Here is an 18228-nt window from a genome sequence, read left to right as displayed (position 1 = left end):
TGCCACAAGTTGTGAAAGGGTACAGTCAACCCTGAGGGTAGCAGGCAGCAAGCTAGTTTCTTAAACAGAGCCTTTCACTGGTGAGAAGTAATGAAAGAACCTGCCAAGAGACCCCCGGCAGGAAGACTGATAGGCAGATACAGCTGAGTTATATGACTGAGGGCCTATCTTCCCACAGGACTCTGTCCCGTCACCTGTGTGGTCATTTCCTGTGAGCACCTGCAGGGCAGGGACTGAGTCTCTGCCACTTGTGCATCACCCTCTTAAATAGGGTGAGCTTGGTTATGAGCTTGGTTACTGTCAGACGAATGCTATTACCCACCTCTGCCTAGAATGCCTTCCAAAGGGCTGGGCCACCTGGCACATGTCCTGCCCAGCTTTCAGCCCCTTTCTGGTATCACAGCCTCTGAGAAGTAACTGTCCTTTCCTCCTACCTCTCCCAGAGGACCCTGTGATGCCCATTAGCACCCAGGTTTGTAATCACCTTTGTTTACCTAGGAGACTCCTCAAGGGCAATGATTTTGGTCTTTGAAACCCGGGCCCCAAGCTCAGCTTGCCAAGCGTAAGTTGTTCTAAACAAATGTTTAGACGGTGTCAACAAAGGAGGAGGGGCCAGAAAGATGAGAGGGAGAAAAGAATCTGAAATACTTTGCTGCAGACTCAAAACCCTACAAAGCTGCAGATGTACTTCCGTGGGAAAATGAAAAAAAAATCCCTATTATTTCCTCTGTTCATATTTGAAAAGTCAAGTCACTGTCTCTCCAGTGCCACCACCATCAGAGAGGCGTGGTGGCTGCACTGGGAAAGGGCGTCACCTGTCGACTCTCCCAATCCCACACACACCTGTGGTCCATGCTCAACACGCAGTCAGCTCCCTCCTCCCAGTGTATCCATGGCTTCCAGAGACCCCAGGGCCCTCCTGCACCACTCATGGTCTGTACCTTCTGAACAGAGCCTGGGGCACTCACCTCTGCCCACTTGGTCCTGCTGCCCTCTCCTCCCAGACAGCTGTGGGCAATACTCCCCAAGGCACAGGCCAGGCAGCACACCCTTGGAGGGACTCCAAACATCCAGAGCTTAAAAGGGAGGCTTTTCAGGCAAAGCTGATCTCTCCTTGAAATGAGGCCACAGCCAGACACCTTCCCTCCCCCCGCTGTGAGGCATCCCTGTGCTGGATGTGACTAACAGTTCACCACCTTAAAGCAGCACTAAGTTTAAAACTTCAAAAATAAATAAATAAATAAATAGAAAATAAAACTTCAAGCTCTACTCTGTTCTGACACCCTGACACTCTCACCTTCACAAGCCCAGCTGGCAAGGCTTGCCCCACCCTTTACCTCTCTGCTCCCTCGGCCTGGGGAGCTGCAGCTAGGACCCCATCTTGCTCTGAGAGGCTAAGTGACTTGCCCACGGTCACACAGCACGAAAGCAAGACAGGGGGGAAAGCAAGGCGTTTACACTCAGACCCTGCAGCCAGCTCTCCTCCTCGCTGCCACACTGCCCACCACTGACACACCATCTCCTGAAGCCGGGGTGGTTCTCCTACCCTCTCGGTCAGGACCTTCCTTTTTCTTTTTTTTTTTTTGACTGTACCACGTGGCCTGTGGGATCTTAGTTCCCCAACCAGGGACTGAACCCATGCCCCTGCACTGGAAGAGTGGAGTCTTACTCACTGAACTGCCCGGGAAGTCCCTAAAGCCTTCCATTTTCAAATCCAACAAACCTTTGGGTTCTTTGGAGAGTTTATCCTATTCTCATTTTAGTGGCTATACAACAAAACCAGATTTCCTGTTTCTTTCTTGTGTTTATTATGCTCAGGATATTTTTCCTAATGCCCTGAGAATTATTCCTGTAGGAAACATTCGGCTCCTCTGAAGCTGTCTGGACTCTGAAACCCCTTTCCCTGAGAACTTGCCTTCAGGGACGTAACAGGGCTGGCAGCTGCTGATAAGCCGCAGCGTGGAGCAGGGAGCACTTGCTCTGACGCTGGGTGTTCACTGTCCTGGCTCTGCCACCACCACCGCTAGGACCCACCAGCTTCACCTTCCTGAGCCTCAGGGTCCCCAGCCAGAAATACACAGATAACACAACCTAACTGACGAAGTTGCTGCCAAAATTCAAGATGATGTAGCCACTATACCCAGCACAGGGACTGACAGGCATAGCCCCCCATAACTGGAGCTGAGATTATTTTTTCAACTGCTTTCAGGCACTGCCCACGAGGACGTGGGGGAAGCACAATATACAGTTTTCCTGGTGCCCAGAGAATTCTTCCTACAGGCCCCCTGCCACGTGTAATTGCAGTCGGAGCAGAAATCAGAAATGAAGAGGGCTGCTTTGACACTTAAGGAAGGCAAAATAGGATGATTACGTACTCTCCTAGGGCTAAAAAGCCCTCAGAAACACCCCAGTTCCCTCACTCCCAGCCCACAACCTTCTGGCGGTGTGTTATGTACAAGTCACTGGAGCTCAGCTGAGTCTCATTTCCTCATCTGCAAGACAGAGATAACCTTACCCACAGCCCGAGCCCTTCAGGATGATGGGAGGCAGCGTTTCTCAGTCTGTGATCTGCAAACCACCTGTGTGCTGGGCGCTGATGGACTCCTCCCCAGCCCCTAGTCCTTCTTCCTTCCTGCCGGAGACTCTGCTGTATCCGGATTCCCACCACTGCTCCAGATGGCTCCAGGAGTGTGGTCACCCCCAGTGAACAGTGACTGGCCCACTCCAGCCAAGGAGGCATGGTGGAAAAGAGCTGGGGGAGCCAGGAGTCGACCTGTGTCCTCGTTCCTCCTCTGGATGTGGCTGTGTCCGACTAAAACCTTTGGAAATGCCACAGCCGGCAGATGAAACCAGCATCCAAGATGGCAGAGATGGGAAGAACCTGGGGCCCTGTTGACATCACGGAGCCCCTGAGTCAACTCCAAGGCCCACCCCACCTCTGGATTCAGAATCACCCCACAGCACAGCTCAGGGGAGGGGGGCATAGTCACACTGCAGGCCATGTGAACAGCGGGTCACGCAGCTGTGTGGAGCACCCCCTCCTGTCTGAGAGACAATGAGTTTCCCTACTGCTGGCCAGTGTGAGTTGGAGTTTGTAACTTGCAGCGGAAAATATTCAGAGAACCTGTACAAACCTAGGGGACAGAGTGGAAAATACAGATTCCTGGGGTTCCCCCCCCGCCGGGGAGGAATATGCATTTTTAACAAGAACCCCCAAGGGATCATGATGCTCCCCAAACTGGAGGAACTACTGCTCTGATGGAATGTTAGACACGCAAAGCAGGGCTAGGCACACGGGCGAACTCGAAGTCCCAGTTCCTTTTGGGTCAGACCAGGGCCCTCCTATTTCCTGTGTAAAGCTACTGCGAGTTGTCAAACAAGCCTCACCTCTTCCCACGAAAGGCTGCTCAGCACAGTTAGTTTTAGGGAAACGTCTGCTGACACTCGGCCAGAACCCTGCCCCGTGACTCTACTGGTTTCCTGTGCAGCAGCGCCCGGAGCCGTTACCTGCATCCCCTTTCAGCGCCACGCACACCACACGGCAGAGCGGCTCGCGGCCCCTCGTCCCACCATCCCCGCACTCCCTGTGGCCCTTCCAACTTTATTAGAAGGTCTGGCTATTTCTTATCGTGCACCAATCACCCCCTGCGGCACCAGGAAACTGCAAGGGAAGCTGGATTTATTAGGAGAAGATAAAAGAAGGCGCTGGCAGAGGCTGCCCGCTGAGTCCTAAAAGCACTGTTTCCGAAATGTCAGAGGTGCAGTGTCCTCAGGGGTCGGACCCCAACCCCCTCCTTCCAACGGGGAAACTAAGACCCAAGAGGGGGTGAGACCTGGGACTCTATTCAGGCAGCTCTCCAGCATTAATCAGACAGGGTAGAGGCAGTGGAGGAAGTGGGGACAGAGAATGCTTCCGAAGGGAGGGGTAGGCACTTATTTAGAGGGACCTTTGAGGATACTAGTTGCCTAGATAAACCATAATGGCCAAGTCTGTTTTGCACTTAATATCTGAGTGGTTATTAAATGCAGAGCACTTCACCAGGGGTAGAAGTGACAGGAGAAGGGTCTAGAGCTGAGAAGATGAAGAACCTCGGTGTACCAGTGAAAATGAGGCAAATGCAGAAAATAAAGGCAAGTCCCATTAGAAGAAGTGTCTTCAGAAAGCCTCCCCAACTCCCCCGAACTTGATAGCAATCAGGCGTCCATCTCTCTGTGCTTCACAGAGAGCAATGCTGAGCAATGCTCACAGCTGAGCAACGATGATGCTGTCACCCCAGCTACGACGCTACACTGAAATCGCCTGTTTGCTCATCTCCGTCTCCGACAGCAAAGAGGTTCATCACCTGGTTCATTTCTAGCACGGGTCCTGGCACAAGGAAGAACTCAGTAAAGGCTGCTTCATGAAATGGATAAATGGATGGATGGATGGATGGATGGATGGATAACGGGTAAGCGAATGTGTGCGGATGTCAACGAGTTCTGGCTGGGGAATCAGGGAAGGTTTCATGAAAGGCTGAGGCATCTAAGCTGGATATTGAAACATGTGGGCACGTGGCAATGAAGGGGAGACCCACTTCATCCAAAGTGCCTAGCACCATTTTAGGCATAAAGCTGGTGCTTCATAAACGCTTCCCGGATGAGTTTACTACTGAACTGGCCTTCCTAAGTGAAGGAAGCTCGTTTCATTTTCCACAGCCTTTTGTTTCTCCTGAGGTAAACAGAAGCAACTCTTAAAGAGCAGTTAAACTGATAAGCCAAGAGAAAGGTCATTGCCTACCAGTCTCTGCAAACATTCCTATGCAAAGACAGTTTAACAGCATAAGGAAATTCCATTTCTACTGATGTGGAGTTTTCCAGGATATACTGTTCCGTGACAAAGGCAATTTACATCACCTCCTTATGTATCTGCACATAAAAAAACTGGGAGGAATACATAAGAAACTTCAAAAAAAAAAAATCACCAACCTTTAGAGAATATATCATTTATCACCTAAACAGGGAGGATGAAATCAGTTTTGCCAGTGAAAGAGGATGTTATTGATGATTCCCGGGGACAAAGAACCTAAGCTAGGACTGCCGTGGCAAGCTGGAATGTATACTCAGCCCACCTAATGGGGACCAAGTCTGGGAAGAGAGGGAAGTGGACCTGGCAGGGATGAGATTGAAATTTTTCAATGTATACATTTTTATAGCACTATTTTGACTTCTGAACAAAGCGTATGTATCAACCATTTTTAAATGGGATTATTTTTTCAATGGGGGGAAAAAAAAGCCAAAGAATTTAACCTTCCAACTCTCCTGAACAAAGGAAGCAAGCTCATTTGGGGACACCATCAAATAGCCACCCTGAAGAGCAGCCCTAGAGATTAAATGAAATCCCTGCTCACAGCACAACACTTTTTGCAACAGACAAGAAAACAGCCCTGAGATAGGAGCGCTGTGCATGGCCTAAAAAGGCTTTGACTCCATTCGGGGCCAGCTGGGATGGGGAGCACTGGGGGAACGTAAACAGTGCGACAGACAGAAAGCAGTTCAGGTTTTACACAATCATGGCAACAAAGTGAGACTGATTCGGGTCTGAATTAAGCTCTTTATATTGTTTCTACTTAAAAAGGAAATGTATTGACTACAGTCCTCCTCACAGATTTATCTCCCCTGACATCAGGCACATTCATAACCTATTTTAAATTCCAAGGAACAATGCTGGGGCTTAGAAAAACGAATACCCGTGTGTTGCGCCAGAATGTTTTGGAGGCTGGGAAGAAGCTTCTCTGGCTTTTAATTGCTCAGGAAACAGGCGCATTGGAGATGGTTTTCTTATCAGCCCTAACTTCCAGTTAGAAGGCTGCTTGTCCAGGATGCAGGAACTTTTAGAGCAGGTCTGTCTTTGGAAGATTCACTTTGGAGTAATCTTAGAGACCATGTGTGGTATCACTTCAGCTTTTCTTCTCTCTCGTAACCATCTCCTCCTTTCAGGAGTCACCACAATTTGTCAAGCTCAGGCCTGAATTACCTGAACTTGGGGCTGTCTCATCTCCTGCCTCCGGGCTTCACCAAGGACTGTGGGCACTGATTTCCCCAAGGCCAGCCTGACCATGTCCCACCCAGGGCTCCCCACAGCCTTTAGGACAGCAGGACCATCTGACCATCCCCCAGAGAGGGACACCTGAGAGAGGGGGCTCCATTAATAATCACACTGGAGTAAGAGGCAGAGCCTCCCTGGAAGCAAATCGGAAGGTGAGGTCATCAACTGTAGAACAAATCCAGCCTCTTTACCCTAAGCTTGAATTCAAGACTCTCCACCCTCTGGCCCCAACTCACCTTTCCAGTCTCTCTACATTTCGCATTGTCCAATTCCAATGGACTTGCAGTTACACCGCACACCCTGGGCTTTACTATCCCCATGCATTTGCTCCCAGCATTTCCTCCTCCTGCCTCCACCCCACCCCAGCCCTGGCCAGAGCGCCATCTACAGAGGCCTAACTCCTACCCTCCCTGCAAGGCTTTTGTGTGTTAGTCACTCAGTCATGTGTGACTCTTTGTGACCCCATGGACTGTAGCCCACTGGACTTTCCTGTCCATGGGATTTCCCAGGCAAGAATACTAGAGTGGGTTGCCATTCCCTTCTCCAGGGGATCTTCCCCACCCAGGGATTGAATCTGGGTCTCCTGCATTATAGACAGATTCTTTACCATCAGAGCCACCAGGGAAGCTCTACTCTCCCTGCAAAACCCAAGTCAAATGGCGCCATTCTTGACAGCACTCATTCAACAGTATTCACTGACTGCACAGTACATGTTAGGCACATAGTGAAGAAGGCTGAGTTCCACCTGGTGTATGTGGTGGGGGGTGGTGTACACAATTGTGACAGCAGGTAGTAAGGATGGACACAGGGTGATATGCTGGAAGCTCCTTGGTTAAGTTTTTGTACAGACACACCCAGTACCCCACAGGGCTGGGGCTCCTTGAAGGTCGTGCCCAAGAGACCCAACTTACAGCCCTGTTGAACCCCACACACACCTCTAGACTCAACAGGCACTCAACAAACATTTGATGAGCAAAGAATTACTATTAGAGAAGTTTCCTCATTTAGTCCGGAGACAGCATTCCGACAAGGAGTTCCAAGTTCTCCACAAATCTGTATGGGATCCAAGGGGAGCCTAAATTTCCACCAACCTTAGAGAAACGCCCCACATCCAAGAGCTGTGCTTCCCCTTCCACACTGAGGTTAGGAGGGGACTAAGGATACCTGCTTCGATATTACGTTGCTTCTCCAGAGGTTAAGCGACTCAGCCAAGTCCACACCACTAGGGAGTGAACCCCTGGAGAGGTCAGAAGACAATGCAGCAGCAGTTGGACGTAATGACCAGATAAACAACCAGAGGAGTCACTGGGCAGAGGGTGTCTGGAGTGTGGACAGCTCAAGCGGCCAGAGAGCTTCAGGAAGGAGGTCTTGGGGTGGGGCCCAGGTGATGGAAGGCTGGGAGGGCCAGCAGGGGAAAGGCGCTGCGATGGAAGCTTGGCGACAGAGGGAGAGCCTGACACGGGGGTCACAGGGGGAGGCCTGCTGCTGAGGCCAAAGTCTCACCTGGTGACGTATACCACCCAAAACAAGAACACACACCTGCTGTGCCTGTACCTGACCTGGAAGAGGGGGCTCCACCACTGGTAACGTGCAGATAAAACAGCTCAGAGAAGCTCAAGTAAGGGCCGTGGGTGCCCAGGCTTTCCCAAACATGTCTGCAGCTCTACCCTGAGTGGCCCTGGCGGACAAGAGTCCGATTAAACAGTAACTAGTAACAAAGGAGCTTGGCAAGCGTCACGGTCACTTCCAAGGGCAACTGCAACATGGGTACCCCCTTCTCAGACATTCCGGTGGTGAGTGGTCATAGTGACCACTTCCTTTTACGAAGGAAAAAAAATAGACAATTAGTTGCATCTGTTCTTATTTCAGTTATACCCAGAGACACTAGAATGTGTTCCTAGCAGTCGGGAGTGGACCCCACCCACCTCTCACCTGCTGCAGCTCCACAGCCCTGGGCCACCCTGGGCTTACTGGAATTTTTCCTCTCGGCCTCCACTCACCACAACCACCACGCCAGCCCCTTGGGACTCAGTGAGGAATCCAAACTGCAAACATCCCTAAGGTACAACACAAGTCCCTGGAGGCAAGGGAACAACTCAGGTGGGCTTTCCAGGTGGCCTTCTACTCACCCTATGCCTGAGATAAAGACACACCCAGGCCCTCCCAGGGGCAGGAATGCTCAGCCTCAGCACACTGACATCTGGTGTGGGGTAACTTGGTGGTGGGGCCGTCCTGCACTCCAGGATATATGAGGAGCATGCCGGCCTCTACCCACCAAAAGCCAGGAGCACCCCCTACATGACAAGCAAAATCTCTCCAGCCATCACCAAATGTCCCATAGGAGTAAAACTGCCTCCACAGAACCATGGCTAAAGGGCTCGCTCCCTAAATGTGCTATTCTGTATATCCTCAAATACTCAGACTCCTGAAGCTCCCAGTACTATAAAAAACACCTTAGGGGTTAAAGGCAGAGTTTTTCATCAGGTGGATCTGGGCTGGAGTCCTGGCTCTACGTCTTACTATCTCTGTGACATGAGGCACATCACAGCCTCTTGGAACCTCAGTTCCTTCATCTATAAAATGGGAGCAAATCAACAGCACCTAGGCCACGGCAGTTACATAAAAATGACACGTAAAGATTGCCAGGCACAGTGAGGATCTGATAAACGTTAGTGAGTTTTTACAGGCCTGGAAAATTCCTTTTAGCCAAGCCTAGAGTTTAATCTTCTATTTCTGTGGTTTCTGATCTCCCTCACCACCCCACTTCCTATGCCCTTTCCACCTGTTAAATGCCTTTGGTCTTAACCTTTGGTCTTAAGGAATCCTTCCTGCTGGTTCAAAGGCAACTGAGGTTAAAGTGAAGGAAAGCACACACACACACACACACACAGAATCTTTCAGCTCCAACCCTGCCCAGACCAACTCTCCAGACAAAGGCTTCCGTTGTTGTCTAAAAACAAACTTTTCCACAGGGAGGCCTTAAAAGAGCCATAACAGTCTTGAAGTCTCCAGACTCTCCTAGTTTTCATCCTCATTCTGCCCCCAACCCTGGCATAGCCCTTCTCCTCCTGGGCCATAAAGTGAGGGGTCTAGACCCTGGGGATCACCAAGATGCTGTGCTATACTGGAACACCGCAGCACAGAGGGCGGCTGGACCCACATTTTCAATAAGTGCTTAACAACGAGTAAGTGTCATAAAAACACATCTTTCCCCCTTTTCCCTAGGTTCCCCTGAGAACACAGAATTTGCAGAATATAGAAACAAGTTTCTGTTGCCCTTGGAGGCAGGAGTCAGAGGCCCAAGTAAAATGAAATCCTGCTGTTCTGAGACCTTGGGCAAATTAGTTCATCTGTCTTATCCTGCTGCCTTATCTGTAAAATGGGATAATAGAGGCAGAAATGATGTAAAGATTACGAGACAACGATCATGAAAGCACCTGGCACAAGAGCTGATACACACACTAGGTATTCAAAATACGTATGCCTTCCGTTCTGGGCTCTCCATCTGAAATCCTGTACTGTAATTCCGGGTCACTCTCCTTCTCTGGAAAGTCCTTCCATCTGCCCTTTCCCCAGGCTCTATCCAAGCCCTCCTATGTCAGGAAACCTTCTCCACACAAACTCTTTTTTCTAAAGGTCCAAGGCCACAGTTTCCCAAAAGCTGACTTGGGGAGTGGGGTGGGAGGGGCAGGTGGGGAGGAGGGGCAGGAGTTCACTAACAGCCAGTTCCCTGCCCTGAGAATTTCCTTTCTGTGAATTCAGGAAGATTAACCCCTCCCCTGCTCCACTCAGAATGGAGCAGAGACCTCAACACTGTCCTGGCTGAGATTTTATATGCCCCTTATGTCAGGGTCTTATGAGCACCCTAAGAGGGCAGGGTAAATCTGAACATTCTTCTCCCCCAAATTCTTCATCTAACCTGATCACCCAGAGCCTCTCCCCCACACCCACTGCTCACTCCAGGAAGATGTTTCTTTGCTCACCCCCATAGGGTAGCCTCACAAATTCACAGATCTCCAGCCCAGATCCTTCCCCTTGCCATAAAGAGCTCAGGAGATCAGGAAATTGGCCCAAGATCTCTCAGCTAGTTCAGAGGCAGGGCTGGGTTAGAACTAGGGACTCAGAGCTCTAGACACACCAAGCCTCTGCTCACAGCCTCTTGCCCATCAGCCTGGCCCCCTCCTGTCTCAAGCATCACCATCCTCCCAGGCTAGGAAGCTCACGGTCACCTCCACCTCTCCCCCTACCTCATCTCATCACCAAGACCAGGAACCCTGATAAAGGGCTACCGCCTGGTCCCTATCACATCAGGACAAGGACAACATGCCTTTTTCATGCCACTCCCTTGTTTAACAACCTGCCACAGCTCCTCAGTCCCACCAGATCAAACCTTTCCTGCCATACAGCCTTGGACCCCAGGGACCAGCTCCTCCAGCTCCTCAGCCCACCCGGGCCTGGCCCTGCTCCCCTCCGCGGCCCCTCCCCTCTCTCTTGGATCCTCTTGGATCCTCTCGGCTCCCTCCCCAGACTCTGGCCCATGTGACTCCCCTCCTTGGGAAGTCTTCCCTTCCCGCCCTGGCTCCCCATCCTGTTGCCCTTCAAGGCTCCCTCTCCAGACCTGAGGCCTCAGCCTGGCATTCTCCTGGCCCCCAGGGTCACCGCACTGCTGAGCTGTCTGGGCTTACCTCCTCACCAAACCACAAATGCATCACCCCACAACCTGGCTACATTCCTTCCCCCTCCGACCTCAGCCTGGCATTCATTCCACAATCATTACCTGAGTGCCTCTAAGGTGCCAGAAAGTTCTTGTACCTTTAAGGGTAAGGAGAGTTTCAAGAGCAAGGACATCTTACATGCTACCTCGTCTGTGACTACCCGGAACCCACCATCCCGTCACCCCTAGGAGTCCTCCTATCTCCATTTCAGGATGTCCTAGTTGTCCTCGAGCCCATGTCCTCCCGAAGTCCTCCCTAAATTCCAGACCTTCTCTTCCTTATTCATGGCCAGACCTCCTATGATACCCACACTAAGAGGATGCTCACTGAATGGCTTTCACAGGAAACTGAAGCATTCTGCCCAGCAGGCCAGTCCGGACTCCTGGGTGGCCTCAAGCTCTGTTCATCCAAGTGACCTCTCACTGTTCTTCCAAGATTGGATTAGGGCCCAGAATGAGTCAAATGACCTCTTATCATTCTTCCAAAATTAGGCTTTCCTCTTTAATTACACCTTATCTAGCCACACTATGTGGATTCTAATTACATAATTACTTCAAGCCCTGGGACTTAAAAAAGAAAGGAGTGCGTAGAATTACACAGGTAAGTGAATGCACCAAATATTCATACTTATATATACCATGCGCCATGGTGTATACAATGTTTGTGTACAATTATTCATATACAATTTTATAAGCCAGAAAATATAGCCTATGAGTGGGTATCTAAATCACATTAAGCAAGTCAGCGTAGATGAAGGAGAATATCATGGAGAAGCCTAACCCTGAGGGGGTTTTTGAAAGAGGCTACAAGTCAGTCCCCAGCTCTCTCCCCTTCCCCTTCTGCAATGAAAAGAGGGAGTGGTGTGACCTTCATGGGAGATTTTTCAAAGTATGACCAGGCCTGATCTCTCCTAAACAAAATACACACTCTCTTCTGAATTCCAGGTATTCCCTGTCTGACTCCTAAGGCATGTTTTATACAGTTCTAGAAGAAGACCCCACCTAGACTGTGTCCATCCTGCAGACAGGGGCTGCATCTCACTCATTTCAGCATTCCCAGTTCTCAGCCCCTGTCAGTTCCAGGAGGGCCATCCAGTAGGCCCGCCTGTCTTTACTCCAGCCTTATTAAAAAGTCTGTCTCTCTCACACCACCCCTATCTTCACCAGGAGTGCTCTCCCTTATGTGGGCCCAGCTCCCTCCCGTGCAGCTCCCCTTGCCCACTGTACTTGCCCAACTTGCTGCTCATCACATATTGGCATAAAAGCTCTTCTATGTGCCAGCCTCTCCTTTTAGACCAGTGGTCAAAAACCTTTTGATCATACCTTCCTATTAGTAAATAGCTTTGAGCATATTTACTTAAAAGTTAATGATAAAATCTGGACTACTATAAATAGGAAAGCTACGTCTTGCTCTTCTGTTTGAGTTAAAGAATAAACAGAACTTCAACTGATAATGTTTTCTCTTGTTCCTTCAATAGCAATCCTGAGAGCTCACCCACTGTTCTAGGCCAGGAATTCGGCAAGGACAGCAGGAGTGTTTGATTCCCTTTGTATTCTCAGAATCTGGGACAAAACTAAAAACTTAATAAAGGAATTTATTTGCCCCACAGACAGGGAGCACCTCCTGTGGGCCAGGCACATGCTAGGTAGGCACCAGGGATAGAACACCCAGCTGTTAGCATCTGGGTCCTACAAACTGCTGGGTGGGCAGACAAACAGGATCAGCCAAACAAGTCTGACAAAGTGGCTGACACAGATGCTTTGCAGAATGCTCTGTCCAAAACCACTGAATCAGGACAGTCTCAAACAGGGGGGTGAACATGCTCCAGAGGGTCCGAGAAGGCTTCCCCCCAGGAATATGCTGCCTTCAGCTGAAACCTGAAAGATAAGCAAAGCTAACTGGGTGAGGGAGAAGAGAACACTCCAGGGTAAGGAAACCACATGGGCAAAAGTCCTGAGGCTGGACAGAGACGTATAAGCGCCAGGGGCCAACAGAGGCCAATAAAACAAAATGAATGAACAAGCCCCTAAAGGATGGCGAGTTCCTCCCCCTCACTCCTCTCTACTATCAAAACAGACTGCCCCCAGCTTCGTGCCTCTGAAAGGGTCACTCAGCCCTGCTACATGCCCAGCCTCTGAGCCAAACCGAGCAGGCAGGCTCTCTGCCTCCCAGCCAGCCCTGCCAGTGGCAACCGCCCCCTGCTTCTGAGGAGCCCCAAAGCCACAGGAAGACACTCCTGAAAACCATACATGTTGCCATGGACACCACCAATCAAAGACTCCTGGGCAGTTTAATTTTTTAAAGAGAGTGTTAAATATTTTACATCTTCTAACAGCACGGCTTCTTCCTTGCCTACAATGCAAAAGAAAATCCTATACTCCTTGAACTAAAGATTCACACAAAATAAACACCAGTGTGTAAGACAGTCCTCGGAGATGTGTACCCACGGTCAAGGGGATCCTCTGGGTATCCTGGCTGCCTGGGTGTATGTTCCTTGCAGAAGCAACCTGGACAATCCAGAAAGAAGCACAGCCACAAAACCTCTTCTGTACTGGAGCTCTTCTGATCCCAAGAAGGGAAAATTATTTACAATGATGCTTCAGGTGTGTTTAAATAGCCCATGACTTTAATAATTAAAGATAAAGCCAAGACCATGGCTTGTAATGCAGGCTAGCGGCTTCAGGGCCTCCTCTAGCAGCAGCTGTCCCCAGGAGAAGCCGTGTCTTCCACCAGTGCTCCGGCATGACTAACATTTCCCAGTTCCTGGAGGCCTCGCCCCCTCACACCTGCCAGGACTGGCTCACTAACGTACCATGTCCAACAGAAAAGCCCCACAAAGCAAATCCAAAATAGTCTTCAAAGGCCTGAGCCCATGCTGGCCTAGGCTCATGGGCCTGGCAACCAGGTTTTCAGCAACTACCACCAAAGCCTACCTAGGCCCTGGACTCCCCCGAGCCCCGGCGTTCTCCAGCTGCTCTATTTTCTGTCCCGACGGGGACTGTGCTTTCTCCAGGGCCTGATTCGTTCTGTCCTGCTTCACGTAGCCCAGTTCCTACTTTTGCCTGGCTCCTCCATCCAGATGTCTGGCTTGCTCCCCAGCCTACTGCCCGGGCACTGGGGCAGCAACTCAGATCTCCCAGATCCAGTTCCAGTCTTTCTTACCTCATCCCTGGCTTCCAGATCCAGCCTCCTGGGTGCACTGTCTACAAAGAGAGACCCAAGCACAGACAAATCAGCAGTGTGTATGCTACAGCAGCCTTGCAAAGACTCCCAACAGCAATGTACCGTGAAACTGTTCCCATTTTCTCTCCTGTTAATTTGTTATCAGCAACTAAAACCCCTGGCCATCATTCTGTATTGGTGAGAAACAGTCACCCAACGCTGGATCTGCCCTGACTAAAGACAAACTCTGAGTAGAGAAGAACAATCAGCAAATGAATTGTCTATTTATTTACAATGTCCGACAAGGAAACTGTTCACGTGCACAGCCACAATACAGACACACATTCCAGGCAACAAGAGAAACAGGATTTCACACATTATGTCCTAGTGACCCTTCATACTGGGAAACCAAGCTCAAAGGTGGCCCGCAGGCAGATGGGAATAATCAATTCATGTAGGGACTTCCCTGGTGGTCCTAGTGGCTAAGACTCCACGTTCCCAATGCATGGGACCTGGGTTCGATCCCTGGTCAGGGAACTAGATCCCTCATGCCACACCTAAGACCCAGTGCAGCCAAATAAATATTAAAAAAATAATAATAATCGATGTTTAAGGTATGCTAGAAATGAGGAATGAGTTTCCTCATCCAGGATCAACTGAGCGCCTGTTCCTGTTACAGCTGCCATGAGCTAGAAGATCCCTCTGATGATGAAAAGTCAAGGCCCACGTGGGACTGACACGGGCAGAGCCAAGTGCAGGTTAAGGTACAGTAGCCAATACTCCTCCTGCTCACTGGTGTTGGAACTCAGGCAGTATCTTTTTGCCATGTTGAGAATCCGGGTTGCCAGGAACAGACTCCTCACAGTCATTCCTGGGTCAGTCATGACCACAGGTCCATCACCGGCCTCTCTCTACCATCTCCCACGTGGGTTATATGCATGTCTAGAGCATCCTCACTCCCCCGACAGCCCACACACTTGTCACCCAAAACTTTCCTACTCACAACCCAAAGCAAACTGGAATGCCTGCTGGGGAAGACAAGAGCCCAACCCTCTGAGTGTTAATGAGGAAATAAACTCAAGGAGGGTGGGGCTTATGTCTACACTGTTCACTAGCTATTTGTTTAATGAGTGCAATGAGACTGCGGTTATTAAAGTACTTCTTAAACAAAAGTTCCACATGTAAGCAGGGACTCACCTCACAATTGGGCACCCTCCCGTCCCGGGGGCTAACAGCAGAGCTCTCTCTCTCTCTCTTTATCCAGCAAAGTGGGCTGGATGGACATCAAATGGACCTGCCTGCAAGGCTGAACTATAGTGGGAATGCAAATCACCAAGGGATAGAAACTTCCAAGACAAGACCCGGATCCCAACCACTAAATCACCTGGCTCTGACCCTTTTCTCTTCTGCACTCCTTTGGAACATCCCTTTGGCTCCACGGGTAATGGTCAACATCTGTGACCTCATCCTTCCAAGAGGGAGATGTCGGCGGAAGGGGGCAGAATGTTTGGGGACAGGAGAAAGGGTTATGGGTAGAAGCGGACCAGGAGGAAGGGGACATCAAAAGGATTCTTGCTCCGAGTACCAGTGACCAGTATTGGGGCTTCATGAACATGCTGGCATTTTCACATCAGCTCACATGACCGAAGAGGCTTAGAAATACTCAGTTCTATGTCCCTCTCCAGATGGTTGGTCAGCTCTACAAACACAGCTTCACTGGCCAATGTTCTTTTTCAACTCCACGGTTGAAAACATCCCCTTGACACTACCAGTAACTTCTGACCCATTCTCATTCGCAATGCAGCCACCAGCATTAGAGTGATGACTATGTGTCAGGCACAGCTCTAAAGATTTGTGCAATCCTGTGACGTGGGCACTATTATTTTCTCCATTTTACAAGTGAGGCAACTGAGGTGCAGATGCATAACTTATAGAACAAGGATGGGGACCCAGGCAGCCTGAGCACAGAGGTCACTCCCTTCATCACTCTGCTCCCCAATCTCACTTCCAAAAGAGAGCCAAGCTCCAGCTCAGGCCCATCCAGCTGCAAGACCTTAAGCTAATGGCCCTTCTGTGCCTCAGAGGCGTGTGAAGCAAGGCTGATCACAGACACCTGGTCTGCTGTCCACAGGGCAGCCGCTAGTCTCACGTGGCTATGGAACACTTGAGACACCGCTGGTGTGACCAAGAACCTGCTTTGTACGTTGTACTTCATTTTAGTAACCCACTCCAGTATTCTTGCCTGGAGAGTTCCATGGATAGAGGAGCCTGACGGGCTATATAGTCCATGGGGTCACAAAGAGTTGAACACGAATAAGTGACTAGCTTTTAGTTAATTTCAACTTATAGAGTCACATGTGGCTAGTGGCTGCCAGATTGGAAAATCCAACTCTGGCCTCTAAATTCTAGGATACCGGGTGCCATTTCTTTTTGGTCACTGCTATAGTCACAGAGACCAGCAGAGACCCTAGCACAGCCCGTAGTCGGAGCTCAGTAACTATCTGTTGAACAAATCAAAAGCCAAGGGCTTTTCAGGTGCCATAACTTCAGTGCCACACAAGCATCAATTGTTCAGGTTCCCTGCCCACTGGACATCTAGCCTCAGCTTGACCAGGAGCTTGGGCCTCCCAAAGCAGATCAGGAGGGAGAGGCTCTCAAGATGAAAAACTATAGAGGCAAGTCTTCTAAAGGTTCAACAGAAATAAATCTACCTCCCTGAAATTTCCACTTACTCATCCTGGCACTTCAGCTCACAGGTCTGGGAAAACCAAAATAAGTTATGAGACAGCACTTAAACATTTTTAAACACTATATGGGGAGGGAGGTGGGAGGGGGGTTCATGTTTGGGAACGCATGTAAGAATTAAAGATTTTAAAATTTAAAAAATAAAAAAAATAAATAAAATTTTAAAAAAAACATTTTTAAACACTATAAATACAGTATAATACCTCTAATTCATTTTCTTAATTAGTATGAATACAAATCTTAGTTCACTGTGAGGCTGGTTAAACAACTACATGATTGAGATCTGCCTGGGGGAACAATCCCCTGCTGTCAGGGCTATGGCCCAGGACTGTTGTCTCCGCTGACTTAATGCATCCACATCCCCCCTCTCCATGAGCGAGCCAGGGCGTATACAGCTAAACTCCCAACCAGTGAGGCCTCGTTCTGCAAACAAGGTTTGGGGATCCTGGCAGAGCAACTCACATTTTCATATCTCCTTGCTGTACTCTTTCTAAGTGGAAAAATCTAAGTCTGCACACATCTCCTATGAGCTGAGGACTGTAGCAGACACAGGAGGTATTATTACAGCTCCACGCAGCCCGCACCAAGAGCCCACATCTAGAAAGAGTAAGAGGTGAACTCTGTAGACTACTTTCCCCATGCAAGTCACTGAACCAGATCAGGAAAAAGACATATAAACCAAACGTGATCAATTCAGTGTGACACACGCTGTAACAGACACATGTACAAAACACTGAACTAAAGAGATACCCGGAGGGACCCTGCACCGTGGCTCACACACAGCAGGCACTCAGGGCAGTGAACTGAATCAAATTTTGACCAACAGCTCAATTGAAGGCTGAGGAAACCACAATCCAGACAGGTTAAGTGACTGCTCAAGGTGACCCAGGTAGCTAGTGACAGGGCTGGACATGACAGGTGGGCCTCGTCACTTACCCGCCCAACAGTCTATAATCCATCTTACGGTGCTTCTCGTCTGATCCCTCACGGGGAGGGAGGCAGGATCTGGCCACTACTTGTTATCACACCCATCTCAGGATAAACAATGGATACATTTTTGTAAGATGGTATGTTGGGGACTCTCTTGAAATCTGAGGAGTTACTGTGTGCAGGCCATCCTAGAAACATGCATTCAATCACCTAACAAACACTTCTTGGGAATATACTATGTATCAGGCGCCTGTTCAGAGGCTTGGATAAAGAGATGAAACAAACTCTAGTCAGATCAGAACACCCACATTTACCTCTGCTCTCTCCCAGAATCCCATGAAAAGGACAGCAGAGGAATCTGCTTTTTAATGGAAAGGAGACAATGGCTGATGAGATATGTTAACAGAATTCTGAAAGACAGACAGCCAATTGCCAGGCAGTCACTGATTCAGGTTTCTGCTTCATCTGCTCTGCTGAGTACAAGCAGGGTAGAAAACCACTGAACCAATGGTGCTTAGGCCACAAAAACAGGAGAAGGCTCAGGAAGGGAGGGGGGCACCAAGGACTGTGAGGGGAGAAGGGGAGCGGACT

Source organism: Capra hircus, chromosome 26, assembly GCF_001704415.2.
Source record: "Capra hircus breed San Clemente chromosome 26, ASM170441v1, whole genome shotgun sequence".
NCBI classification, from domain to species: Eukaryota; Metazoa; Chordata; class Mammalia; order Artiodactyla; family Bovidae; genus Capra; species Capra hircus.
The sequence above is the reverse complement of the archived record's forward strand: the minus strand, read 5'-3'. Positions refer to the sequence as shown.